General features: G+C 46.1%; 1 protein-coding gene and 1 long non-coding RNA gene across 2 annotated transcripts in view; one reads left to right on the forward strand and one right to left on the reverse strand.

Annotated features, from left to right (window-relative positions):
* RUNDC3B (RUN domain containing 3B) overlaps positions 1-19054 on the forward strand; it is a 187780-nt gene that overhangs the window by 36740 nt on the left and 131986 nt on the right.
* The window catches only part of LOC135981932 (uncharacterized), a 75988-nt gene that overhangs the window by 7535 nt on the left and 49399 nt on the right, over positions 1-19054 (reverse strand). The window contains exon 2 of the long non-coding RNA XR_010599139.1: positions 7254-7332. This is a non-coding gene — a long non-coding RNA (uncharacterized LOC135981932). The remainder of the gene's footprint in view (positions 1-7253; positions 7333-19054) is intronic.

Raw genomic sequence — 19054 nt, forward strand, 5'->3', positions numbered from 1 at the left:
AGTAAAGTTGAAGTTCCGCATGGTCTCATTGGGGACCATTATCCCTTCCCTGGATCCTGGAGACTGGTTCGCCGCCTTCGACATGAAGGACGCATACTTCCATATAGCAATCTGCCCGCCTCACAGGCGCTTCCTGCGATTTGTGGTAAACAAGGTGCATTACCAATTTGCAGTCCTTTCCTTCCACCTATCCTCGGCCCCAAGACTGTTCACAAAATGTATGGCCGTCGTGGCGGCATACCTTCGTCGGCAAGGGGTACAGGTGTTCCCGTATTTAAACGACTGGCTGGTACGCGGTCGCACCAGAGAGCAAGTTCGAGCTCACGTACACATAATAGTACACACATTCCACGCGTTGGGCATTCTACTCAACAAAGAGAAATCCACGCTAGAGCCTACCCAGAGGATAGAATTTATTGGGGCAGTCCTAGACTCCGGACGTGCACAAGCTATTCTACCAGACAATCGTTTTCATACCATCACAAGCCTCATTCGAGGACTCAGGGCCTTCCCAATTACCACGGTGAGGTCGTGCCTCACCCTGTTGGGTCACATGGCTTCTTGCACGTACATAACCAGGCATGCCAGACTTCGGCTTCGCCCACTCCAGACCTGGGTGTCATCAGTATACCGCCCATATCGGGACAGCCTGAACATGGTGATCACGGTTCCGAACTCAGTCTTGACCTCCCTCACCTGGTGGTTAGATCAGTGTGGTTTGCGAGGGGATGCCGTTTCACGCCCCACAACCCTCTCTGCACCTGGTCACAGACGCTTCATCTCTGGGTTGGGGTGCCCATCTCAACGAACACCATACCCAGGGCCTGTGGACTGCACCCCAGCTAGCCCTGCACATCAATGTTCGGGAACTGATGGCGGTGCGCCTGGCGTGCCAGGCATTTCTCAATCTCCTACGTGGCCGCTGTGTGTTAGTTCTCATCGACAACACCACGGCCATGTTTTACATCAACAAGCAAGGAGGAGCACGTTCGTCGATTCTATGCCAAGAGGCCATTCGCCTGTGGGACTTGTGCATCGCCCACTCAATCCATCTCACGGCATCGTTCCTCCCTGGAGTCCAGAACACTTCAGCGGACCGACTCAGCAGGTCCTTTCAGACGCATGAGTGGTCTATTCGTCCGGACATCATCTATTCCGTTTTCCAGAGGTGGGGATTTCCCCAGGTAGACCTGTTGGCTCGAGATGCAAATAGGAAGTGCCACGCGTTCTGCTCCCTACAAGGGCGAGCTCCGGGCTCTCTATCGGACGCGTTTCTCCTTCCTTGGAAACACCACCTGTTTTACGCCTTCCCTCCATTTCCACTGGTCCACAAGGTGCTGCTCAAACTACGCAGAGACCAGGCTCGAGTAATTCTAGTCGCTCCAGCGTGGCCGAGGCAACACTGGTACACCACACTGATGGAGCTCTCGGTTCAGTCACCGATCCCGCTTCCGTTGTGTCCAGATCTCATCTCTCAGGACCACGGCCGACTAAGTCATCCCGACCTACAATCCCTCCACCTCACGGCGTGGTTGCTCCATGGTTCACCCAGGCAGAGCGGCAATGCTCGCACTCTGTCCAACAGATTCTGCTGAGCAGTAGGAAGCCTTCAACACGGACCACGTACTTGGCCAAGTGGAAGCGGTTCTCCTGTTGGTGCGAACAACGAGCCGTGTCCCCGTTACAGGCACCTATTCCTCTCATATTGGAATATCTCCTCTCCCTAAAACAGCAGGGGTTGGCGATATCTTCGATTAGGGTTCACCTGGCTGCTATATCGGCCTTTCACCCAGGGGAACTCGCGTCCTCGGTATTCTCTAACCCGATGGTCGTTAGATTCCTCAAGGGCTTAGACCGGATGTACCCACAACAACGTCAGCCCGTTCCAACGTGGGACCTCAACCTGGTTCTCTCCAAGCTCACAGGTCCTCCATTCGAGCCACTGGCCACCTGTTCCCTTCTGTACCTATCCTGGAAGACAGCCTTCCTCGTAGCCATCACCTCAGCAAGGCGCGTTTCTGAACTCAGGGCGCTTACATCCGAGCCCCCTTACACGGTTTTCCATAAGGATAAAGTGCAGCTTCGTCCACATCCTGCCTTTCTTCCTAAGGTGGTCTCTCCGTTTCACATCAATCAGGATATATTTCTCCCAGTCTTCCATCCTAAACCACATGCTACTCGCCAAGACCAGCGTTTGCATTCTTTGGACGTACGCAGGGCCCTGGCTTTCTATATTGACCGCACAAGGCACTTTAGAAAGACGACGCAACTCTTCGTTGCAGTGGCCGACCGAATGAAAGGCTTACCGGTCTCCTCACAACGCCTATCCTCTTGGATTACGTCTTGCATCCGGACTTGCTACGACCTGGCCGGTGTCTCAGCACCGCACCTCACCGCTCACTCAACGAGGGCCCAAGCTTCCTCGTCTGCCTTCCTGGCTCAAGTTCCGATCCAGGACATTTGTAGAGCTGCAGTTTGGTCATCAGTCCACACATTTGCAGCTCACTACGCACTGGTACAGCAGTCCAGGGACGATTCTGCATTCGGATCAGTGGTTTTGCACACAGCAATGTCTCACTCCGACCCCTCCACCTAGGTAAGGCTTGGGAGTCACCTGATTGGAATCGATATGAGCAAGCACTCGAAGAAGAAAAGACTGTTACTCACCGTTGTAACTGTTGTTCTTCGAGATGTGTTGCTCATATCCATTCCAAACCCGCCCCCCTTCCCCACTGTTGGAGTAGCCGGCAAGAAGGAACTGAGGGGGCGCCGGGTCGGCTGGGGTATATATCCAGCGCCATGAAGGCGCCACTCTAGGGGGCTCCACAGCCGACCCGCCGGGTGTTGCTAGGGTAGAAAATTCTCCGACGATCGTGCATGCGGCGCTCGCACACCTGATTGGAATGGATATGAGCAACACATCTCGAAGAACAACAGTTACAACGGTGAGTAACAGTCTTTTCCCGCAGTCTCCCGCGCCCATTGGAATTCTGGGTTAAGATCCCAGTGCCTGATGGGACAAAAAACATCGTCGCAGGTGGTTCTGGGTACAGCCTCACCTCCTCCCTCCCTCCCTGCATGAAAGCAACGGACAGCAGACAACAATTTCGCCCCTTTTTTCCTGGGTGGGTGAACACTGCAGACTCCATACCACGGCAAGCATGGAGCCCGCTCAGCTCAAGACAGCAGTCATGAACATTGTAAACACCTCGCGCGTTCTCGTAGAGTTTATGCTGAGCCAGGACCAGAAAAACGAGGCGAGGAGGCAGCGGCGGCGGCAGCGCAGCGACAAGCATGATGAGGACATGGACATGGATACAGAATTCTGTGAAACCACGGGCCCCGGTGCTTTAGAGATCATGTTGTTAATGGGGCAGATTCTATCCATGGAACGCCGATTCTGGGCAAGGGAAACAAGCACAGACTGGTGGGACCGCATAGTGTTGCAGGTGTGGGATGATTCCCAGTGGCTGCGGAACTTTCGCATGCGTAAGGGCACTTTCATGTAACTTTGTGACTTGCTGTCCCCTGCCCTGAAACGCCAGAATACCAAGATGAGAGCAGCCCTCACAGTTGAGAAGCACGTGGCGATAGCCCTGTGGAAGCTTGCAACGCCAGACAGCTACCGGTCAGTCGGGAATCAATTTGGAGTGGGCAAATCTACTGTGGGGGCTGCTGTGATGCAAGTAGCCAAAGCAATCACTCAGGTGCTGCTACGAAAGTTAGTGACTCTGGGAAATGTGCAGGCCATAGTGGATGGTTTTGCTTCAATGGGATTTCCTAACTGTGGTGGGGCGATAGACAGAACCCATATCCCTATCTTGGCACCAGAGCACCAAGCCACCGAGTACATAAACCGCAAGGGGTACTTTTCAATGGTGCTGCAAGCACTTGTGGATCACAAGGGACGTTTCACCAACATCAACGCGGACTGGGCGGGAAGGGTTCATGACGCTCGCGTCTTCAGGAACACTACTCTCTTTAAAGGGCTGCAGCAAGGGACTTACTTTCCGGACCAGAAAATAACCGTTGGGGATGTTGAAATGCCAATAGTTATTCTTGGGGACCCAGCCTACCCCTTAATGCCATGACTCATGAAGCCATACACAGGCAGCCTGGACAGGAGTCAGGAGCTGTTTAACTACAGGCTAAGCAAGTGCAGAATGGTGGTAGAATGTGCATTTGGCCGTTTAAAAGGTCGCTGGCGATCATTATTGACTCGCTCAGACCTCAGCCAAAGAAATCTCCCCATTGTTATTTCTGCTTGCTGTGTGCTCCACAATCTCTGTGAAAGTAAGGGGGAGACCTTTATGGCGGGGTGGGAGGCTGAGGCAAATCGCCTGGCTGCTGATTACGCGCAGCCAGACACCAGGGCGATTAGAAGAGCACACCAGGAAGCGCTGTGCATCAGAGAAGCTTTAAAAACCAGTTTCATGACTGGCCAGGCTACAGTGTGAAATATCTGTTTGTTTCTCCTTCATGAAAACCCGCCCTCTTTATTGACTCATTTTCTGTAAGGAACCCACCCTCCCCCTTCCCCCAGCTTTCTTTCAAACCAAATAAAGTCACTATCATTTAAAAATCATTTATTCTTTATTAATAGATTAGAAAAAGAGGGAGGGAACCCGGGTGGTATTTGGGAGGAGGATTGCTGGGAAGGAAAAAGCCACAAAGAAAAGGTTAAAACAATGACAGCCTTTTGCTTGGGCTGTCTACTGGGGTGGAATGGGAAGGTGTACGGAGCCTCCCCCCCCCCGTGTTCTTACACGTCTGGGTGAGGAGGATACGGAACATGGGGAGGGGGGAGGGTGGAACAGGGGCTGAAGCGGCAGTCTGTTTTCCAGCAGCCGTTCCTGAAGCTCCACCAGACGCCGGAGCATGTCTGTTTGCTCACGCAGCAGCCCCAGCATTGCATCCTGCCTCTTCTGATCTTCCTGCCCCCATCTCTCATCTCGAGCGTCCCTCCTGTCCTCACGTTGGTCCCTCCTGTCCTCACGTTCACTGGCTTCTTTCCTATACTTTGAAACTGTTTCCTTCCACTCATTCAGATGAGCTCTGTCACTGCGGCTGGATTCCATAATTTCAGAAAACATCTCGTCTCGCGTTCTCTTCTTACGACGCCTTATCTGTGATAGCCTTCGGGATGGAGGAGGGAGGCTTGAGGAATTTGCAGCTGCTGTAGGGAGGGGAAAAAAGAGAATTGTTTAAAAAGATACATTTTGCAGAACAATGCTTATACTCTTTCACGGTGACCAACACTATTCACATTACATAGCACATGTGATTTCTGTGCAAGGTCACATTTTGCCTCTTAATGCTGAGTGCCTGTGGCTTTGCTGCTAGAGATCACAGGTCTGGGCAACAGAATTCGGCTTGCATGCGGCCATGGTAAGCCATTGTCTTACAGCTTCTGCGCCCTCCTTTCCCACATACCAAGCATAGCCTGTAGAGTGCTGCGGTTTTTCTGTTAACATTCAGCAGCAGCAGAAAACAAACTAACCACCCCATCCCCCCCCCCCCTCCCGCCATGAATTCTCTGGGATGATCGCTGTACCCCTCCCTCCCACCGCGTGGCTGGTATCAGGGAAAATCCCTGCAGGAACCAAACTAACCACCCCCCCCCCCCGCCGCCGCCCCCCTCCCGCCATGAGTTCTCTGGGATGATCACGATACCCCTCCCCCCACCGCGTGGCTGGTAACAGGGAAGATCCCTGCTAGCCAAATGCGAAAAGCTCAGGGCCAATTTCCCATCTGCGCTTGGCTAACTGCAGGGAAGGATTTATTTTCCGCCACAGGCAAACAGCCCAGTAGGAACGGCCACCTCTGTCCCCTTAATTAAGTTCCCGTATTTCAACCAGGTTACCATGAGTGATATCACTCTCCTGAGGATTACACAACAAGATAAAGAACGGATGTTGCTTGAATGCCAGCAAACACCGGGACCATACGCTGCCAGTCTTTGTCAGGCAATGATACCAGATTACTTGCTGCAAGCATGGCGTGGTCAAGTGTCCTACCATGGAGGACGGAATAAGGATGCACTGCCCAGAAACCTTGTGGCAAGGCTTTTGGAGTACCTCCAGGAGAGCTTCATGGAGATGTCCCTGGAGGATTTCCGCTCCATCCCCAGACACGTTAACAGACTTTTCCAGTAGCTGAACTGACCGCGAATGCATCCCAAGTCCTCAGGGCAAAGTAATCATTAAAAACCGTTTGCTTTTAAAACAAGTTTTATATTTTAAAAGGTAAACTCACCTGAGGTCCCTTCCATGGGGTCAGAGTCTTGGGTACTGGCTTGGGAGGGTTGGGAGGGTACTTCAGTCAGGGTGAGAAAAACATCCTGGCTGTTGGGGAGAACGGAGTGCTGTGTGCTCTCTGCAAGCTCATCCTCCTCCTCCTCTCCCCCATCGGCAGAATCCTCAGGTGTAGCTGATGAGACTATCCCCGACCCGGAATCCACGATCACAGGTGGGGTAGTGGTGGCAGCCCCCCCTAGAATTGCATGCAGCTCGGCGTAGAAGCGGCATGTCCGCGGCTCTGACCCGGAGCGACCGTTTGCCTCCTTTGTTTTTTGATAGGCTTGTCTGAGCTCCTTGACTTTCACGCGGCACTGATCTGAGTCCCTATTGTGGCCTCTCTCCATCATGCCCTTGGAGATTTTTTCAAAAGTTTTGGCTTTTCGTCTTTTAGAACAAAGTTCTGCAAGCACTGAATCCTCTCCCCATACAGCGATCAGATCCAGTACCTCCCGTACGGTCCATGCTGGTGCTCTTTTTCGATTATCAGCCTGCATGGTTACCTGTGCTGATGAGCTATCTGTGGTCACCTGTGCTCTCCACGCTGGGCAAACAGGAAATGAAATTCAAATGTTCGCGGGGCTTTTCCTGTCTACCTGGCCAGTGCATCCGAGTTTAGATTGCTGTCCAGAGCGGTCACAATGATGCACTGTGGGATAGCTCCCGGAGGCCAATACCATCGAATTGTGGCCACACTATCCCTAATTCAAAATGTTAAAATCAATTTTGGCGCTACTCCGCTCGTCGGGGTGGAGTACAGAAATCGATTTAAAGGGCCCTTTACATCGAAATAAATAGCGTCGTTGTGTGGACGGTTGCAGGGTACATTCGAATTAAAGCTGATAAATCCGAATTAAAGTCGTAGTGTAGACCAGGCCTAAGTAATTCTACGCCCACATCCTAAGTTTATACCCAAGGTCACCTCCCCCTTCCGTCTCAACTAGCCCATTTACTTACCTGTATTTTTCCCCAAACTGCATGCTGATCACCGGGAGGCCTCCCTTCACATGCTGGACGTCCGCAGAGCGCTAGCTTTCTATATAGAAAGAACAAAAACATTTAGAAAATCATCCAGACTGCTTTTGTATCCACAAGAGAGCGTTTCCAGGGTCAAATCATCTCCAAGCTGAGAGTATCTAAATGGATATCTACATGTATCCAATTATGTTACCAAAGCTATAATCTGCAAGCTCTTTCTGGACTTCACACACACTCCATCAGAGCACTATCCACATCTGTAGCCTTTCTCAATAATGTACCCATCATGGACATTTTGTAAAGCAGCTACCTGGGCATCAGCCCATACTTTTACCAAACACTATGCATTAGAACAACAATCAGCTGCAGATGCTCAGTTTGGACTGTCAGTGCATTCCACCGTACATAAATAAACTCCAAAGACTCACCCCTCCATTGAGGGGCACTGCTCTACAGTCACTAAAGTGGAACACCCATAGGGACACTCCTTGAACAAGAAGACAAGGTTACTCACCTTGTGCAGTAACTGAGGTTCTTCGAGATGGTTGTCCCTGTGGGTGCTCCACTACCCCCCTCCATCCTTCCCTCTACTTTGGAGTTTCACATCAATCCTCTGTGGTAGAGAAGGAACTGGGGGACGGTTGGCTGTGCATGCGGGGTAACTGCTTGGAGTGCTGCAGCGCAGCCAACCAGGGCACTGTTACTACAAATCTCTGATTAGAAGCACAGGGCGCCAAGACCCCTAAAGTGGAGCCCCCACAGGGACAACCATCTCTAATAACTTCAGTTAATGCAGAAGGTGAGGTAACCTTCTCTTACTGCCTCTTATACCCTCAGTTGGAAGCATGAGGAGAGCTACTGCACATGTGCAGACCAATGGACACTGCTTTGAACAATTTCCGGACTCCGGCACCAGGCACATATGCGTACCAACATGTGGAATATGGATAGGGACCACACGTCTCGAAGAACCTCCAGTTACAATAAGAAATCTCCACTTCAGTAGAGCAGTGCTTGTAACCAAATACTTATATTGCTTATATGGAAGAACAGACTGCCTCCAGGTATAAAATCTTGGCTCAGCAATTTGATTGACCTAGTGCAGGAGTGGCCAACCTGAGCCTGAGAAGGAGCTAGAATTTACCCATGTACATTGCCAAAGAACCACAGTAGTACATCAGCAGCTCCCCATCAGTTTCTCTCTTCCTCCCCCACCAGCTTTGAGCGCCTCCCACCCACCGGCAGCCCCGCTGATCTGCGCCTTCCTCTCCCTCCTCCTAATCCGCTGTTTCGTGGCATGCAGGAGGCTTGGGGTGGGGGTGGAGGAGAGGAGCGAGGGCACGGCAAACTCAGGGGAGGGGTGGAGTGGGGGCAGGGCCTCTGGCAGAGCCGGGGTTGAGCAGTCAGCACCCCCTGGCACATTGGAAAGTTGGCGCCTGTAGCTCCAGCCCCGGAGTCGGTGCCTATACAAGGAGCCGCATATTAACTTCTGAAGAGCGGCATGTGGCTCCACCCCTGACCTAGTGAGTAACATTTTGAAGAAGAGGGACCTCAAACAAATTTGAAAAGATTTGGTCTAACTCTTTAGAAACCTTTAATTCCTAGCAGATGGAAATTGGAAACCAAGACATCACTCTTCCTCCTTTCCTTTCCTTTTTTGTTTTGTCTTTCTCTGTTCTCCCTGTATTATTATTATTATTATTATTATTTTATTTTATGTTATTTATTTATTGGAGGGGCGTGGGGGGGACATTTTGGGTGTGTGTGAGATATACAAACACAATCTAATCACTACCACTGTGCAAAATATCTTTACTTCCATTTTACAATATTCTGGCAGAGTAATTACTTTTTGTTAAAGTTTGCCTAATCCAGTATTGCACCTCTACCTATAAACTGATGCCAGTATTTTTGCTATTGGGTGCTTGGGTGTTTGCATGTGTTGAGCAAAACTGAAATATGAGTGGTCTGGTATTAGATTCTTAAATGTAGGCACCCAAGTTAGAGAAATTTGAATTTGCTTTCTCTCTTGTATACACTAATTAAGGTTGTTTGGTGTTTTAAATATCTTGTCCTTGTAAACTTGAAATATGCTGTCAGTATGGATAAAAAGTCAATGTTTGTGGGATCTCCTGTTACCTGTGCAAGAACTGATCTTGTCAACACCAGTTTGTTTAAATGTAATTATTGGGTAAAACTGAGAATAAAGCACATTTGGCTTTGGTTTTGAGAAAAGAGTAAAACCTCTTAGGTGTGTTGTCATTTAGGATCTTCTAGTCAAAGTGTGGTAAAACAATCTGAATATTTTAGTGCAGAGTTTTCCAAACTATGGTCCATGGAGTACTTGATGATGGCTTGCAGATAGCTGGCCACATGGTGATCTCCTCTTTTTCCAGGTGTTAAATCATATTAAACACAAATGGCAAAGTAATATTAGGAAAATATTTCAAGTAAGCATTTGCCAGAGTTGCCAGAGAGGTTTTATGAATGTTGTGATAAATGAAGGGGGGGGGGCTCCCTTTTATGACACCCAGCCAGTTAGCTATAAAATCCCTCTTAGTAGTTGTTCTCCACTTGCTTTACCTGTAAAGGGTTAAAGTCCCCCTGCATAGGTAAAAGGAAGGGAGTGGGCACCTCACTAAAAGAGCCAATGGGAAGGCTAAAACTTTTTTTAAAATTGGGGAAAAAGCTTCCCCTTTGTCTGTCTACTCTCCCAGAGAGAAGGGCTAGAGCAGCTAGGCTATAACAAGCTTTGAGCCAGGTATGAAAAATCATCTGAATCATACCTAGAAACTACTCACTCGAAACCCCCAGATATGCAAGTAGATCAGGAAATATGTAGGAAGACATGATTAGGTTTATATCTCTTTTTTTTCTTTCTTTCTTTTTTTTCCATTTTGTTTATGGATTGTGGACTCCTCTGTGCTAACCCCAACTGCTTTTGTTTTGTTTGTAACCTTTAAGCTGGACCTCAAAGTTATTCTTGATGCTTAATTCTTGTAAGTGGGTTTTTTAAATCTAGCAGTAGCCTGAGTTTTCAAATATATTTTCTTTCTTTTAGATTTTAATAAAATGTACCTTTTTTTTAAGAACAGGATTGGATTTTGTGTCCTAAGAGGTTTGTGCACATGTTGTTTAATTAACTGGTGGCAACAGCTGATTGCCTTTGTTTTCTTTCTCAGCTCTTCCCTGGAGGAGGGGGTAAAAGGGCTTGAGGGTACCCCGCAGGAAGGAATTCCCAAGTGCGCCTTCCTGGGTTCTCAAAGGGGTTTTTGTACTTGGGTGGTGGCAGCATCTACCCATCCAAGGTCAGAGAAAATCTGTAACCTTGGGAGTTTAATACAAGCCTGGAGTGGCCAGTATTACTTTTTAGAATCCTTGCGGTCCCCCACCTTTTGCACTCGAAGTGCCAGAGTGGGGAATCAGCCTTGACAAATTCAGACGGAAATGGTCAGCACAAACAAAAGGTGAATGATGAGAATTTCTTTATTAAGATATGATCCACACCATGAAAGAGTTGCTACTAGGGCTGTCACGCGATTAGAAAAAATCAATCACGTGATTAATCGCACTGTTAAACAATAATAGAATACCGTTTATTTAAATATTTTTGGATGTTTTCTAAATTTTAAAATATATTTATTTCAATTACAACACAGAATACAAAGCTCACTTTATATATTTATTTTTGATTACAAATATTTGCAGTGTAATAAACAAAGAAATAGTATATTTTAATTCACCTAATACGAGTACTGTAGTGCAATCTCTTTATAATGAAAGTTGAACTTACAAATGTAGAATTATGTACAAAAAATAACTGCATTCAAAAATAAAACCATGTAAAACTTTAGCACCTACTAGTCCACTGAGTCCTACTTCAGCCAATCACTCAAACAAGTTTGCAGGAGATAATGCTGCCTACTTCTTGTTTATAATGTCACCTGAAAGTGAGAACAGGCGTTCTCATGGCACTGTTGTAGCCGGCATCGCAAGATATTTGTGCCAGATGTGCTAAAGATTCATATGTCCCTTCATGCTTTCAATCACCATTCCAGAATACGTGTATCTGTGCTGATGACAGGTCTGCTCGATAACGATCCAAACAGAGCGGACCAATGCATGTTCATTTTCGTTATCTGAGTCAGATGCCACCAGCAGAAGGTTAATTTTCTTTTTTGGTGGTTTGGGTTCTGTAGTCTCCATATTGGATTGTTGCTCTTTTAAGACTTCTGAAAATATGCTCCACACCTCATCCCTCTCAAATTTTGGAAGGCACTTCAGATTCTTAAACCTTGGATCGAGCTCTGCAGCTATTTTTAGAAAACTCACATTGATACCTTTTTTGCGTTTTGTCAAATCTACAGTGAAAGTGTTCCTAAAACAAACATGTGCTGGGTCATCATCCGAGACTGCTATAACACGAAATACATGGCAGAATGAGGGTAAAACACAGAGCAGGAGACCTACAATTCTCCCCCAAGGAGTTCAGTCACAAATGTAACACTCTTTTTTTTAACAAGCATCATCAGCATGGAAGCATGTCCTCTGGAGTGGTGGCCGAGGCATGAAAGGGCATATGAATGTTTAGCATATCTGGCACATAAATACCACACAATACTGGCTACAAAAGTGCCTTGCGAACGTCTGTTCTCACCTTCAGGTGACATTGTAAATAAGAAGCAGTCAGCAGTATCTCCTGTAAATGTAAACAAACTTGTTTGTCTTAGCAATTGGCTGAACAAGGAGTAAGACTGAGTAGACTTGTAGGCGCTAAAGTTTTACATTGTTTTGTTTTTGAGTGCAGTTATGTAACAAAAAAAATCTATCGTGAAAGTGTAACTTACAAATGTAAAGAGATTGCACTACAGTACTTGTATGAAGTGAATTGAAAAATACTGTTTCTTTTATCATTTTTACAGTGCAAATATTTGTAATAAAAAAATCATATAAAGTGAGCATTGTAACCTTTATATTTTGTTTGTAATAGAAATCAATATATTTGAAAATGTAGAAAAACATCCAAAATATTTTAATTTCAATTGGTATTCTACTGTTTAACAGTGTGATTAATTGTGATTAATTTTTTTAAACGTAGTTAATTTTTTTGAGTTAACCGCGTGCGTTAATTGCGATTAATCGACAGCTCTAGTTGCTACCTACTGTTTTAGAGATTGGGTTCAATATTTTTTTTTCTTTGTAGTAGATATTTAACAAGGGCATAATTTAATTAGAAATATGCATATTATTCCAGACCCTATATTTTCTTGTCTTTTGTCTTACATTTTATATTCTTTGGGACATGAATTGTCTTATGGTTCTGTTTGTACAGCAATGGGCCCCTGACTGGGGCTCCTACACGTTATGTTAGTACAAATAATTATCCTCCTCTTCCCTTCTGATCTTTAATGCTATGCTCCTTGTACTTGAACCATGGAACCTTGTTGATTCTGGCACATTTAGCTGCTTGTGTTGGTGCTGTTGGCACTAAGTGCCTTCTTTCAAATTCCCTAGAACTATGTGAAGTTATAAAGATGGAACTATTTTGTGCAATACCATTCAGCTGCACAATTGTCTACAGGGTAACATCATAAGGAGACTTTCCAAAAACTATCTGTAATTTTTGCATCTTATTTTTAAAATGTTCTCTGATCAGATCTTCAGCATATTATTGGTATGGATCATCCCTTCATGGATGTACATTATTTCTGCTTTCTAGAGAGCTCCAACTGGGTGTTCAGATTGTTGGGGCCAAATTTATAACCTATTGCATTACTGAACACTTGGGTCCCAATGTTATAAGGAAATATAGTTTCAACTTTCACTTAGTTCTTTCTCACTGTTACAGACTTGAGGTTAGAACCTGTATACCCTCCTTTGGTGCTTTTTTCATTTTCTTAACAACCAACACCCAAAATCCTAATCTGTGCAAGTACATATTGAAGCTCTATTAGTGATAGTATAGTATAGTTTTATTAGTGAGTGATTAGTTTTTAGACTTAGTTCCTTGTTGGTGCATGGTCTCCATGGTTGACTTTAGTGTGCAAGTTTCTTGGTCCTGTTCTACAGTCAATTTTTATTCTCATTGTGATCAACATAACTGATCCCAGCAAGGATTCAAATGGTGCACATTATGGAGGGGAAAGATGTCCATAACCAACTAATATTCCCAGTGCCTGAGTGAAGGTCATTCCTTCCAGAGATGAAAGGTCTAGTTAGCCTTACTCCCTGAACATACAGTCACTGTCTAAAGAGCCTAGTTATTTAAAAGCCAAAGTCTTGGTGTCCAAGACTGGTTATGAAAAATCCTGAAGATTGAAAAATGGAGAAGAAAAGAAGGTGAGTCAAGCTCAGCCCCAACTACTTCCTCCTCATAGAGGAAAAGGCACATCTGTTCCTCTAGACCTTTTCTGCAGTTCGGCAAGAAATTGAAGGTCTGGGACTGAGTTTTGCTAAAGAGATTTGTCTGCATTAAAGTAATTGATATCAGTGGGCACTGTTTACTTTGGTTCTAGCCATCTCGTTGGCTTCTTCACCACTATAGTATTCAGTATCTGATGCTGTTAAAGAGTTGTTTGAGAATTTTTCTCTATGTCTGTAACGGGGCACGCTCCGTCCCTGTCCTCTGATGGCCCAGAAACCTCTCACTCTACGGTAAGTGGAAACTTTGTGTGAATGATTTATACTCCCATCACCAACACCAATACAGTCTCATGCAGCAAAGTATTTAGAGTGCTGGTTGCCCTTTAGCCCTTTCCCACAGGTCAAGGGAGGAACAGAGGTCTGCCTTCCTTGAGATCTCAGAGCATACTAGACTCAGCTAGCCCCAGGTCCTCCCTCCTCACTTCCTTCCTGTGTCATCTTTTATATACCTGAACTAATGGCTACTTTTCATCAGCGCTTCCAGCCTGATAGCTAATTAGATGTGTATCCCCAGTCACCCTTCTCCAGGAGAACAGCTGCCTAAGTGATCAGAGTGCTAGCTCACCTGTTTGCTTTCAGCACTCTGTCACAATGCCTTAGTTGGGAACCTTCTATATATGTGGTATCAGGAAAATGGAGGTTGCCTTGGCACTGAGGCTTTGGGCCTGAAAGTTCTCTCTGCCTTGCTGCCCTGTGTTAGGGCCTTTAGCAGCCCTGTTGTGAGTCTTTGGCCTGTGAGGCTGTTATATGGATTTCTAGGACTGATACAGATGGCTTATCTAGCTGTGGTTTTCCTATGACATTTTTCCTTGTGCTGCTTTCTCTCCAAAGGACCCTATGTTAGGGGCACTTCTTCCGTATTGAACATGGCATGGCTAGATTTAGCGATGTCTTGGGGCTGAATCCAGTTTTCTAGAAGATTGGCTGCTCCTTCACCCCCTGGATCAGTTTCTAATCACCCGTCAGCTTTAAGTGAACATCCATTACCTGTGTTTTGTACATGTTCTAGAGTAGGCTCTTCTGCTGAGTATATGGAGAAGGGTGACCAGTCTTCCAGTTAACGTGCTGGACTGGGACTTGGGAGATCTCAGTTCAATTCCAAGTTCTGTAAACTGCTATTGGGTTGCATGGCGATAATAAAGCATAAGATAAGGGTATATTTATATGTATAATTTTGCAATTTACCTTTTTAATATTCTATAAATTACTTATTTTTCTAAATCTTATGTGAAGAACATTGTGTGTAGGCTGACATTTGAGTAGCATAATTACTATCTGCTGTCATGCTGTCAGAGGAAGAGAAATTTCACACAGTTGGGTATAAATATAATTGTCACATAGTGACAAAAACTGTTGGAGTAATTACCCACTTGACAATGTAGGGAACCTTTCTATAGCTTTTTCTAACTTCAGTGATTTATTGAACAAAAATTCTCATCAAATATCCTTTTGTCAAATGACTTGATGCATAAGTATATATGGCATATGTGTCTTTATACACATACATCATGAAATTTCACACTACAGGGCCTTTCCTTCTCTCTCCAAACTCTGAGAGAATTTTGGACTCATTTTTTATTCCCCCTTTCCTCATTTTCTAATTAACATATTCAAATGCATTAATCACCTTTCAATATTTAGGAGAGGTTAGGAGATGTGGGTCTGGAGAGGGTTGCTTCATTGAGTCAAAGCAGGCAAAGTATCTGAAGACTCTTACAATCATAGAGGATCAGGGTTGGAAGAGACCTCAGGAGGTCATCTAGTCCAACCCGCTGCTCAAAGTAGGACCAACACCAACTAAATCATCCCAGCCAGGGCTTTGTCAAGCCAGGCCTTAATATCCTCTAAGAATGGATCATCCACCACCTCCCTAGGTAACCCATTCCAGTACTTCACCACCCTGCTAGTGAAATAGTTTTTCCTAATATCCGACCTTGACCTCCCCCATTGCAACTTGGGAGCATTGCTCCTTGGTCTGTCATCTGCCACCACTGAGAACAGTTGAGCTCCATTGTCTTTGGAACCCTTCTTCAGGTAGTTGAAGGCTGCTATCAAATCCCCCCCTTACTCTCCTCTTCTACAGACTAAATAAGCCCAGTTCCCTCAGCCTCTCCTCATAAATCATGTGCCCCACCCCCTGATCATTCCCGTTGCCCTCTGCTGGACTCTCTCCAATTTGTTCACATCCTTTTTGCAGTGGGAGGCCCAAAACTGGATGCAATACTCCAGGTGTGGCCTCACCAGTGCCAAATAGAGGGGAATAATCACTTTTCTCGATCTGCTGTCAGTGCTCCTACTAATGCAGCCCAATATGCCATTAGCCTTCATGGCAACAAGGGCACACTGTTGACTCCTATCCAGCTTCTCGTCCACTGTAATTTCCAGGTCCTTTTCTGAATAACTGCTGCTTAGCCAGTTGGTCCCCAGCCTGTAGCAGTGCATGGGATTCTTCCATCCTAAGTGCAGGACTCTGCACTTGTCCTAGTTGAACCTCATCAGATTTCTTTTGGCCCAATCCTCCAATCTGTCTAGGTCACTGTGGACCCTATCCCTAATCTCCCGTGTATATACCTCTCTCCCACAGCTTAGTGTCATCTGTGAATTTGCTCAGGGTGCAATCTATCCCATCATCTAGATCATTAATGAAGATATTGAACAAAACTGGCCCCAGAACTGACTGGGAACTCTGCTTGATATCGGCTGCCAACTAGACATCGAGCCGTTGATCGCTACCCGTTGAGCCTGACAATCTAGCCAACTTTCTGTCCACTTTATAGTCCATTCATCCAATCCATACTTTAACTTGCTGGCAAGAATACTGTGGGAGACTGTATAAAAAGCTTTGCTAAAGTCAACATATATCACGTCCACTGCTTTCCTCAGATCTACAGAGCCAGTTATCTCATCATAGAAGGCAATCAGGTTAGTCAGCCATTCTAACAACTCAAAGAGCCTCTTGATTTTGGAGTAGATCCCAGCACAAGCCTTGGCAGTCTTCCAGCCAGATTGGAGTATGTATGTGGTCACTGCACTCACCGCTCCCCACCAGAGTTAAATTCAGCTGCTCTCCTGGCAGCTGGACCTGGGTGAGCAGCAGGAGGGAGTTGTTTCTCATGGTTGCTGGTCAGGGCTTCGTGGGGAAACGACCAAGCACGGTTGGTGTATGGGCGGAGCAGGGAGTGGGGCCATGGTCCATGCACCGGGGCCCACAAAAGATTCATCCAGCCCTGTGTGCAGTACAGCAGCTGCCTGAGAGAGAGCCTGGCTGGGGCAGCAGCTCCCTCCCCTCCTGAGCCTGGCTGCCAGGGACAGGGGCTGAGCGAGCTGGAGCCCTCCTCCCCTGGCACGTTTCTGGCTTGTTCGGCCCCTCTCCCCGGCAGCCGGGCCCAGGCTGGGACACTGCCCTAGCCAGGCTCTTTCAGGCAGCCGCCATGCTGCATGGAGCAGTGACCTGGAGCAGCTGGCATGAGAAGCAGCTGGGCCCGCCCCTTCTGCTTCCCGCTTGGGCCCAGCTGCCAGGGACAGGGGTCGAGTGTGTCGGAGGGCAGGTGCAGCAGAAGAAGGGAGCCCCTCTCCCTGCCTACCTCCCCCGCCAGGCCAAACAGAAATATGGGAGGGGAGGAGACAACTACGCATCACCTCAGCAAAAGAGCATTCTTCTAAATAAAACATAAAAATCCTCAAACCCCAAATTGTTTGCCTCTTTTTTCACTTTTGTAATTACCACTGTGATTATAGCTGTTTACAAACAAAAATGTTAATAAGGAATATAAGACTAAAAAGTAAAAGATTGCCCAAGTTTTCAATGCTCAGTAAATAGTGTCATAACAGAGCCAGGAAAAAACTTGCACTTCCCAGAATTAGGCTTGGAAGGATTAGATTTTTATTGGTAAGTGTCAGTAATGTTCGATTTCACCATATATATGCAAACTGACAAAATTCCATTCTAATCAAAATTTATGGATAAAATAAGAAAAATGCTCCTTGAGGACTTTCTAGAGTCTAATTTAAGGATATTTATATTGTATATTTTGACATGGGATATTGGCAATTTGTGTTTTTAAGAGTTGTACAAGCTTTAACTTATTGAATCTCAACATCTATTATAATTAAGCAATTGTCTGGCCCTGCCCCCCATAAGTTCCTGCAGTTTGAAAATGTAAACTGAAAAAAATGCTTAAGCATATATATCTGCCATCAAAATTATAAAAACATATTTTTTTTGGCCAAGTTTTCACATAATGTATTGCAGAATAGGAAATTGCTAGTGGTGCAGTAAAAATTTATTATATTCTAGAGAAAGAGCACTGTATATGGTTATTTTACTTTAAAAATTTTTAGAGAAATAAAATCAAGATTTGACTTGTCATAATTTTATTATCTCTTTGGAAGAAATATGTTATGAAACATAGGGCTTGAAAGAGTGCATCTTATTGATGGAAATGACTAATACACTTTGAATGCCATACCTTTTTGTGGGGGTGATTAAAAGCAGTCTGTAGTGATTATAATGGGTGATATAAGTGTTCTAGTGCAGGCAGAATGTTGCTGGACTGATATCTGTTGTAGCACTTTGTATAAATAGAAAAATTGGGGACTACTGAAAATGCCCCGTATAACTTTGTGGTTTAGTATTAGAATGAAAAGTAACTCATAAAGGATGGTTAAATTTTAAAACTTAATACTGTCACATTTTGTTAATGGAGAAAGTGTATGGGGGGGGTTGTTTTTTTCCCCAGCCTTAAGCAGCATGCTTCCTTATACTTTTTTAATTGCTTAATTGCCAATTTGTCGCTCCTGTGTATAGCCCTAGTAAACGGGGTTTGCACAGGAGCTCTGAAGGGATCAAATGGTGGAGTCTTCCATCCTTATTCTTTCTCTGAATGCCAGTTCAGGAATGTGACTCCCACTATTTTAGTCACATGGGGTTCTTTCCATGTCTTAGGGGATGTGTAGTGGGGTGGTTACCTGCTCCTACCCTGAGGGGTTTAAAACAGCCCTGGGAGAGGGCTGTAGCAGGGGAAAAGCTGGGCTGATTGGGGAAGCAGCTGCAGCTGGGCCACGCCCCAATCAGCCCACAGCTGGCCTGAATAAAAAGGCTGGGAACCGGGAGCTCAGCAGTCTCTCTAGTTGTTCAGGGAGAGGGACCTGAGCAGAGTACCTGAGTGGAGCAGGGCTGGGGAAAGGCCAAGGGGGCCAGGAAGCTCTGGCCTAGGAAAGCCCCAGGCTGCAGTCCTGGTAAGGCCTATTAAGTACTGGGTTGCAGGGGGCAGCCCAAGGGTAGCCAGAGGCAGCAGGTCCAAACCCCTTTGCCTGTGATGAGTGGCTTATACACTGCAGTCTCCCCCAGTGAATGG

This window comes from Chrysemys picta, chromosome 2 (assembly GCF_011386835.1).
Source record: "Chrysemys picta bellii isolate R12L10 chromosome 2, ASM1138683v2, whole genome shotgun sequence".
NCBI classification, from domain to species: Eukaryota; Metazoa; Chordata; order Testudines; family Emydidae; genus Chrysemys; species Chrysemys picta.